Here is a 10,242-nt window from a genome sequence, read left to right on the forward strand (position 1 = left end):
CAGTCTTTGGTTTGCTCTATCCACAACATTATCTATGTGATCGTTCCGATTTAGGTTATTTGTAATTGTAATCCCTATGTATTTAGTTGAATTTACAGCCCTCAGATATGTGTGACTTATCGCGTAATCGAAATTTAGCGGATTTCTTGTAGTTCTCATGTGAATAACTACACACTTTTCTTTATTCAGGGCCAATTGCCACTTTTCGCACCATATAGATATCTTATCTAAATCATTTTGCAAGTCGTTTTGATCATCTGATGACTTTACAAGACGGTAAATGACAGCATCATCTGCAAACAATCTAAGATGGCTACTCAGATTGTCTCCTACGTCGTTAATATAGATCAGGAACAGTAGAGGGCCTAAACACTTCCTTGGGGAACACCGGATATTACTTCTGTTTTACTCCATGACTTTCCGTCTGTTACTACGAACTGTGACCTTTCTGAGAGGGAATCACGAATCCAGTCGCACAACTGAGGCGATACTTTGTAGGCACGCTGTTTGGTTAGAAGACGCATGTGAGGAACGGTGTCGAAAGCCTTCTGGAAATCTAAAAATATGGAATTAATTTGACATCCCCTGTCGACAGCACTCATTACTTCATGAGTATAAAGAGCTAGCTGTGTTTCGCAAGAATGATATTTTCTGAATCCGTGCTGACTACGTGTCAATAAATCGTTTTCTTCGAGGTATTTCGTAATGTTCGAATACAGTATATAGTCCAAAACCCTACTGAAAATTGACGTTAGTGATATGGGCCTGTAATTCAGCGGATTACTCCTACTTCCCTTTTTCTGTATTGGTGTGACTTGAGTAATTTTCCAGTCTTTAGGTACGGATATTTCTGTGAGCGAGTGGTTGTATATAACTGCTAAATATGGAGCTATTGTATTAGCATACTCTGAAAGGAACTTGACTGGTATACAATCTGGATCGGAGGCCTTGGCTTTATTAAGCGATTTAGGCTGATTTGCTACACCGAGGATATCTACTTCTATGTTTCTCATCTTGGCAGTTGTTCTTGGTGGGAATTCAGGAGTATTTACTTCGTCTTTTTTGGTGAAGGAGTTTCGGAAAACCGCGTTTAATAGCTCTGCTTTAGTGGCACTATCATCAGTGACTTCACCGTTGTTAGCGCGCAGTGAAGGTATTGATTGCGTCTTGCCACTGGTGTGCTTTATGTATGACCAGAATCTCTTTGGGTTTTCTGCCTGTCGTCAGCACATGGGACCTTCCTGGTATTAGCTTAGCAGTGAGTGTTCTTTACAATCACATCAACAGTTGGCTTACGCAGTTTTAGAAGGGGTTATAAACTCCCTGACGGATTTGTTACTGAGATGACATCCAGTGACCAGTTCACGTTCGAAGTCACTGAGCTCTCCTAACCGGCTCATTCTGCTGTTTCTGCTTCTCTAATGCCAACACAACAATACCCGCGTCCTTTTATATTGACGCGTTCGCATCTCGTGACTCCCAGTGGTCAATTTCGCACCACATAAGGGCGTTAGTATACCTTTGATCAGATAGTGTACATTGTAGCACGCAGATGTAATCATAGTTACTCGAAATGTACATTGGTATAATTGCCTCGTCCAGTACGTAACTGACTTTGACCTAATCGTACTATAAAAATGGTTCAAATGGCTCTGAGCACTATGAGACTTGACTACTCAGATCATCTGTCCCCTAGAACTTAGAACTACTTAAACCTAATTAACCTAAGGACATCACAAACATCCATGCCCGAAGCAGGATTCGAACCTGCGACCGTAGCGGCCGCGCGGTTTCAGACTGTAGCGCCTAGAACCGCTCGGCCACCCCGGCCGGCAATCGTACTACACACAGCTATCTTAGCGGCCATAGTCCAGCATTCTTACTCATCGATCCCCATGTCTCCTGGAAGGGGGGTGGGAGTGGATGTTTGCTCAGTAGCATAAATGTGTATATTGTTTTCATTATCATACTTGTATCTTTGGTATTAAACATGTGATTATTCAAGAACAGAAACAAAACAAAAAATTGGAGAGCATTTGATCTCAACAGTAATATATTCAATTTCGTCACCTAAGTACACAAAGCTTATTTCAGTCAGCATAGTGACCTGAAGTGCCTCTTTGTTGTGAGATGGACGACGTGCTAACTTGAGCTGGCGTTAGGAATTCTAGGACCGCGGAGCTCATACAGAGAGCGTGTTGGATGACGGCCAAGCGGCACTGACAGAACACACCCAGTGTTCTGAGAGACGCGCTGCTAAATTCACGTCGGATTTGTGTACGCGACGTGGGTGGTCTCAACCGTCATCACACCTACGATCAGTTCTGGAAGAAAGTGGTATTCACATCACAGAAGGATTATGTAGGACTTAAACATACTTTTCCAACCGACTCAAACCTTCAGCTTGCTTCGGTTTTTTTTTTTTCCCTACCCCTTCAGATCTGCGCAGAGGCTCCTCCTGACACATTCTAGACGGCACCCGAGACTTACTCGTGGACTGGCATAGCCACTGCCCAAGTAGGACTCGGGTGGCCGTCTCGAAAGGGTTAACATTATGTCAACATGAAACAGTCACAAGAAGAGAATCTCCTTCATCGTTATTGTCGAATCGCCTGAAAACACGCTTCTTGATAGCCCTAACTGCCTCCCTGTCACTGGAATCGTTCTCATGGTGACAAAAACATGCATTCACATTATCATCCGCTCCTTCAGTCTGACTTAGAACACCTCAATAATCATCGTAAAAACCTCCCGAAGTATTTCAGATCTGTTAAGTTCCATCTGTTTTCTGCATAGGGCGGTACCTAAAAGCAGTCCAAGCTTAAAAATGACAATAGTAAATGTACTCTAAAACAAAAACAATTAAAAAAAGAAATCACGCCACGAAGGAATTATCCGAATGGTAGGTAAATCGGTAGATGTGATGTGCATGTACAGAGAAACGAAAGATTACAAAATGTTCAAATGTGTGTGAAATCTTATGGGACTTAACTGCTAAGGTCATCAGTCCCTAAGCTTACACACTGCTTAACCTAAATTATTCTAAGGACAAACACACACACTCACGCCCGAGGGAGGACTCGAACCTCCGCCGGGATCAGCCGCACAGTCCATGGCTGCAGCGCCCTAGACCGCTCGGCTAATCCAGCGCGGCCGAAAGATTACAGCTTCAGAAAAATTGGATGATTTATTCCAGAAATTATATGGAATGTCGTGTGGCTAGGGCCTCCTGTCGGGTAGACGGACCGGCTGGTGCAAGTCTTTCTAGTTCACGCCACTTCGTCGACTTGCGGGGCGATGGGGATGAAATGACGATGACGATGAAGACAACACAACAACCAGTCCCTGAGCGGAGAAAATCTCTGACCCAGCCGGGAACCAAACACGGGCCCCTTTGCACGGAATTCCGTCGCGCTGACCTGATCGTTGTTGATCCCTTCACTCAGTTTTTTTTTTATTACAGAGGTCAGCCAGATCTCTGACCGAATACGCTGAGCTACCGTGGCGGCACCACTCAGATATCGAGGCGGACTTTATTCCAGAGAAAGAGCTTTACAAATTGAGCAAGCCGCTACTCCACTACGAATTGCTCCACCTCTCTCCCTGTGCAAATAGTTATTCACTTTGGAATTGATTGACAGAGGTTTTTTATGTCCCCTTGAAGGATATAGTGCCGAATACTGTCAATTTATCGGGTTAGATCCTCGAAGACCAGATATGGTTGTAGGGTTCTCCTGAAGACGTTTTCATCGAGCGAGATATATGGCGAACATGCTGGTCAATATACGGTTTTGCAAGCACTAAGACAGGCGGTTGGAACCCCTGCCGCGTGCCTGTGGACATTTCTTGCAGAAATGTAAGCCCCGGATGGCTTTCTGCAACTGTTAAAGAATAACATATGCTCTCGCAGACTGTTTTAGTTATTTTTGAGGTCTACATTTCAGTAATTAGTCAAATGATTTTTCCCTAACACTTTAGACAGCTAATTGCAAGAGAGAGCAATGGCAGCCCACTATCTCTTCAGTTGGTTTAGAATTGTCGCCACTGTTGTTTGCTTATGTTACCTAAATTAGTTAAATATACACTAAAATTAGTCAACGAGAATATGTGTGAATTAAAAAAAGAAATACGTAAATTGCATAAGTGGCAATGGTAAAATACGATGATAGTAATACATTTCAATGACTAATAGTAGCTCAAACCGCACGTCTGATATTTCATTACTAAAATCTTGCAACCGTGATGATATTTATGAAAATACATCTATTGTCAGAATACACAGATTTCGACGAGGCAAGATTTCGCTTCGCAATTCTGTGTTTCCTTCTAGGAAGTGATTGTGTGAATGTAGGTCGATTGCACCGTCTCTATCGGTGAAACATAAAGTTTAAAAAGCATTAAATAAAACCAAAATTAAAAATTTAAAAAACCGACACAAGAAACTCCAAAAGATAAAAAATGTGATGTCCCTTAAAGCTTAATATAAGTAGTAATATTTTGATCCAATCCTCGTCGCGTCGGGGGACCGCCAAGTGAATAAAACAAAATAAAATAACGGCAGCCATCCTTTCTAGAACAGCATACTTCAAGTTTTGCTGGATATAAGCCTCTTCTGTTTGGCGTCATCTCTTCCAGTCCTGCTTGAACGCCATCCACATTTCAAAATTGCTAGTGAAGCTTTAATTGCTTATGATATAAAATATGAACACAAATCCGTCTTTAATCAGTCTAACATTATTATTACCAATTTCGATTATATAATTTTTTCAGTAATTACGTGCGAACGTAGTTCGCGCATTAATCTATTTTATGATTCCTATGTCCTGCAGTGGTTTGATGATAGCGTGCTATATTTGGAGTCGCAAACGATGGACGACGAGTTTAGGTTCGTTCTGCGCACCTACGTCACGCATTCTTCGACAGCCAACGAGCGATCAATAGTGCTCTGAGCGCTGTGTCGCGAATGCTGTAAGCAATGAGAGTATTATGCGCGGTCATAGCGAGTTGTTTAGTGAATTTTTATTCTATCTGTTGCGATTTGTCATGTCTGATGACGGTAAGCGACAAATTCTACATAAGGTAGTGAGATACGTAATTCGCTAGATACATGCTGACATCAGGCGCAAAGCACCTGTATGCGTTTACCGCAACTGTCACGCTTAGAACCGGCAAAAGTGCAATCCCGTGTGTTTTTCGACACGCGCGAACTGCCATCGTTCATGGGTCGCACTGTAAGTCACCCTTCATTAAACAGCTAGTGCGCGTCGCGCGGTATGCGGCAAGCGTTGCATGACCAAGTGTGGGCAGTCGTGTCAGGACACACCTCAAAATGGTTCAAATGGCTCTAAGCATTATGGAATTTAACATCTGAGGTCATCAGTCCCCTAGTCTTAGAACTACTTAAACCTAACTGACCTAAGGTCACCACACACATCCATGCCCGGGGCAGGATTCGAACCTGCGACCGTAGCTGTTGCGGCGGTTCCGAATTGAAGCGCCTACAACCGCTCGGTCACATCGCCCGGCTGGGGGCAGGCCTCGTTGACGATTGTGCCTAAATTGCGAATTTTTAGGAGTAAATTAAAACCTACACTCAATGGTTTGATGCTGGCGTTTTGATATTTACCTACTTTGCCTAAGCAGCTTACTTGTACTTAAATTTCATACTTTATTGTTTTTGAATGTACTCTGTTTTTATTTTAAGTATTTGGTTGGCTCCCGACGCGACGACGCTTAGATCAAAATATTACTATTTATATTCAGCTTAAAGGGACATTACATTTAATTTTTTATTTTTTAGAGTTTTTGTGTTGGTTTTGTTTAAAATTTTTGATTTATGTTATATTTCATGCCTTTAAATTTTATATTTTTTACTAATAGAGACGCTACGATCGAGACTCTATCTCCATATTCACACAAACACTTCCCAGAATGAAACACAAAATTGCGACGTGAGATCTCGTCCCGCCGGAATCTGCGTATTCTGACAACAGATGTGTTTTCATAAATATTATTGCGGTGGCATGATTTTATCAATGAAATATCACACGTGCCGTTTGAGTTACTATTAGTAATTAAAATGTATTACTACTAGTAATTAAAATGCGTTAAAAACTATCTTCGTATTCAGCATTGCCACATTTGCAATTTAGGCGTTTCTTTTTTTTAGTTCACATATAGTCTTGTTGACTGTATTTTAGTGTATATTCAGCTAATTTAGGTAATACAAACAATAAACAATGGCGATAATGCTAAATCAAGTCAGAATAACGTAGGATGCCACTGCGCTGTCTTGAAATAAGTTGTCTAATCTATTAGTGAAAGAACATTTGATTTAGAACTGAATTGTAGACCTCAAAAAGAGCTAAAAAATGCTGCGAGAGCATATGTTTGACAGTTACATCACAGTCACCCTTTTTCTGCTCTGAAGGTGCTGAAACAAAAGACAAAAATTTATCATTGTTGATCGACCGTGAAAAATACATATATGTTCTCACGGCCTTTTATTCATATCTTTTTGAGTTCTACAATCCCCTGTCCCCTGCTACTACGTAACTTGATGTAGCTCTTATATATTACGCAGCGTATATCAAGAGAGCGCCCTGTTGGTAACGTTGATAATTTAGCTCACGCAATTTAAATGGAAGAATAGGCTTTCAAGGAATACAGCTAAGAACCACCCCGATTAAACCAGCTTTCAAATAAAAAAATGCTTTAAAATTAGACCTTTCATTAGGGGGGCTACGATGCCACATACAGATACACAGATACTAGTTGAATTTATAACACCTCTCTATTTGGGTCGCAGGTTAAAAGCTGACGGGAAACATTTGGACCAGGTGCATTGGAATAATTAGATTCCAGTTCCCTCCTTATCCCTCTTCTCATCACTCTTTACAACTAGCTCAGACGTATAAGCCTCTTCATTCGAGGTATGAGCATCATGGGGAGAGAAGTTCAGGTTTATTGCAAATGGTAATTCTACAGTGTTTGGAAACAATAATACCGATATAACAAATGAGCTAACAATTAATTGTGAATAATTTTGTTTTGTATAAGTATTTTTACAACAGATTGTTGTTTATTAATAATTTCTCTTATTTACAAAGCTGTTTGTTTCTGATGACCTATTTCTCAGTCTTTTTTACAAAGCTATTTTTTCTTATATACGATTTGTAAATCTAATTTTTTAACAGTTTTTCCTTTTATGTATGTAAACTGGTTTTATTTAATTTTTTTTTCTCATGAGCTTTGACTATCAGTATAGAGAAGAGAAACCTAAAGGCTAGGTTTCAATTTTTGTTTCTACATACACTTGTTACTCTTTTATAGAATATTTACATTTCCTTTCTGATCGTTCTAAACACAGTATTTACGTTTTGATCAGTCATTTGTGATCATTTATTTTCTAAATACAGTATATAATATTTATATGAAAATTCTTATTCAAAGACTACAAACTCTCGCTGATGCAATAATCTCAAAGAACAATCATGTTTCATAAATTGACATTCTGTAATCATAATGTGTTATAATAAGACAAGTTAATTAAAAACGTCACAAATTTGGCTTAGAAATGCTTTTAGCATTTATTAATTCTGAGAAAGAATTTTATAAGGTATAAAGCTCCCTTTTTGTGGAAAATACTGGAAATAAAAGGTTTTCAAAAACCTCTTATTAATACCATAAACAGTCTAAGTGTAAATAAAAAATAAGTTCAGGTACGAAAACGATCTATGAAATTTTAATAAATCAGGGTGGTCGCTGTGGGTGTAGTCTATCACTCACTTTATTTAATTTATACACTTACGATGTGGAGAGATGAACTACACGTAGAAATTAAAATAGGATCTTGCATACCATTAAATACTCTGTTATAGGCTGATGACCAGATAATTATAGAGGATACAGAAGATAATTTACAAAGAGCAGATTCAGTCAAAACGCAGTATATTACATACTTCACTATATCTGCAAATAAAATAAACATAACGGCCTTCAAGGGAAAGAATCATATCAGATTTAAAGTAATAATAAATGAGAAAATTTATTACCTCATTTATCTAGGATGTGATCTTAGTTTTAAATATGTCGAAGATATTGTGAAGAAGGTTGATAAATATCAAGCTATATCCGAAGCAAATGGAAGAACTTTGGAAGAGAGGAAACACAAATGAAATTCTGCAAACTTGTAGTTGTACTTACTCTTCAATATGGTTCCGAATCATGGACAGCAGCAAAAAAGAAAAATCAAGTATACAAGGAGCAGAGATGAAGTTAGTGAGATATGTAAGAGGCTGTAATAAAATGGATAAAAGAAGGAATGAAACAATAAGATCAGATTTAAACGTCTTTACAGTTAATCCCAAGATATGAGAGTAGAATGAAACGGAACGATCACGTTAATAGAATGACATAAAATAGGTTGCCAAAAAAAAGTAATGAACTATCGGCCGGTTGGAAAGAGAGAACTGGGTAGACCCCTTAAGAGATGGGTGGATAGATGAAAGAGATCGGAACAGGTGACCGCAACACCTAATCCTTGTAAGGAGATGATGATGATTCTTTTCCATGTACATTTAAATGGGGACCAGAAGCGGCATCTACACGTATATGCAATTCACGAGTATATGCCTAGAAGAGAGTTCATCTAATCTCTTTCAAGCTATTTCATTACCGCTTCACTCTCGAAAGGCGCGTATGGAAACGAACACTTACATCTTTCCGTATGGGCTGTGATTTCTCTTATTTTATTATTATACATATATCTGAGGAGAAAATTCGTGTTTGAAATTTTATGAGAATATCCTGCCGCGACGAAAAAGTCTTTGTTTTAATGATTGCCACTCTAATTGGCGTATCAAGACCGTGACACTTTCTCCCCCATTTCTCGATAGTACAAAACGAGCTGTCCTCGTTTGAACTTTTTAAATGTCCTCCGTCGATCCTGCCTCATGCAAATACCCTGCCGCAGTGCAATACTCCAGAAGAGGTCGGAAAAACCTGGTGTCAACAGTCTCTTTAGCACTTTCTACGTAATCGTTCCCCTTGAAGTTATTCGGAACTGTAGCAATCCCTAAGTATTTGCTTGAATTTACAGCCTTTAGATTTGTGTGATTTATCGTGAACCAAAATTTAGAGGATTCTTTGCAGTACTCATGTGGATAACCTCACATTTTTCGCTATTTAGAGTGAGTTGCCGCTTTTCGCACCATGCGATATATTGTCTAAATTATTTTGCAATTTGTTTTGATCATCTGATGACTTTATAAGACGATAAACAATCTAAGAGGGCTACTCGGTTTGTCTCCTATGTCGTTTATGTAGATCAGGGCCAGCAGAGGGCTATTACACTTCCTTGCGGAACGCCAGATATTACTTCTGTTTTAGTCGATGACTTTCTGTCAGCTGTTACGAGCTGTGGCCTTCCTGACAGGGATCACGAATCCAGTCGCACAACTGAGGCGAGACTTCATAGGCATGCAATTTGACTAGAAGTCGATCGTGAGGAACGGTGTCAAAAGCTTTCGGGAAATCTAAAAATATGGAACCAATTTGACATCCCCTGTCATTAGTACTCATTATTGCTGAGAATAAATTGCTTGTTGTGTTTCACAAAAACTATGTTTTATAAGTTCGTGATGGCGAACTGCCAAAAATCTTTTCTTCGAAATAACTCATTACGTTCAAATTAATGTTAGTGATATGACTCTGTAATTAAGAGGATTGTTCCCATTTCCTTTCTTTGGTATTGGTGTGACTTGCACAACTTTTCAGTCTTTAGGTACAGATCTTTCGATTGGTTGTATGTGACTGCTAAGTATGGAGCTATTGCATCAGCATACTCTGAAAGGAGGATATCTACTTCTAAATTGCTCATGTTGTCAGTTGTTCTTGATTCGAATTCTGGAATATTTACTTCGTCTTCTTTGGTGAATGAATTTCGGGAATCCGTATTTAGTAATTGTGCTTCAGTGGCACTGTCATCACAGACATCACCATTGCAATAGCGCTGTGTAGGTATTGATGGTGTCTTTCAATCGGTGCACTTTATATACTGCCAGAATCTCTTTGGATTTTCTGTCAGATTTCGAGATAGAGTTTCTTGTTGAAAACTATTAAAAGCATTTCACATTCAAGTTCGCGCTAAATTTTGAGGTTCTGTAAACTTCAACAATCTTGGGGGATTTGCGTTCTTTTAAATTTGGTATGCTTTTTTCATTGCTTCTATAACAGTGTTAT

The sequence above is a fragment of the Schistocerca piceifrons genome, chromosome 3, assembly GCF_021461385.2.
Source record: "Schistocerca piceifrons isolate TAMUIC-IGC-003096 chromosome 3, iqSchPice1.1, whole genome shotgun sequence".
Classification (NCBI taxonomy): Eukaryota; Metazoa; Arthropoda; class Insecta; order Orthoptera; family Acrididae; genus Schistocerca; species Schistocerca piceifrons.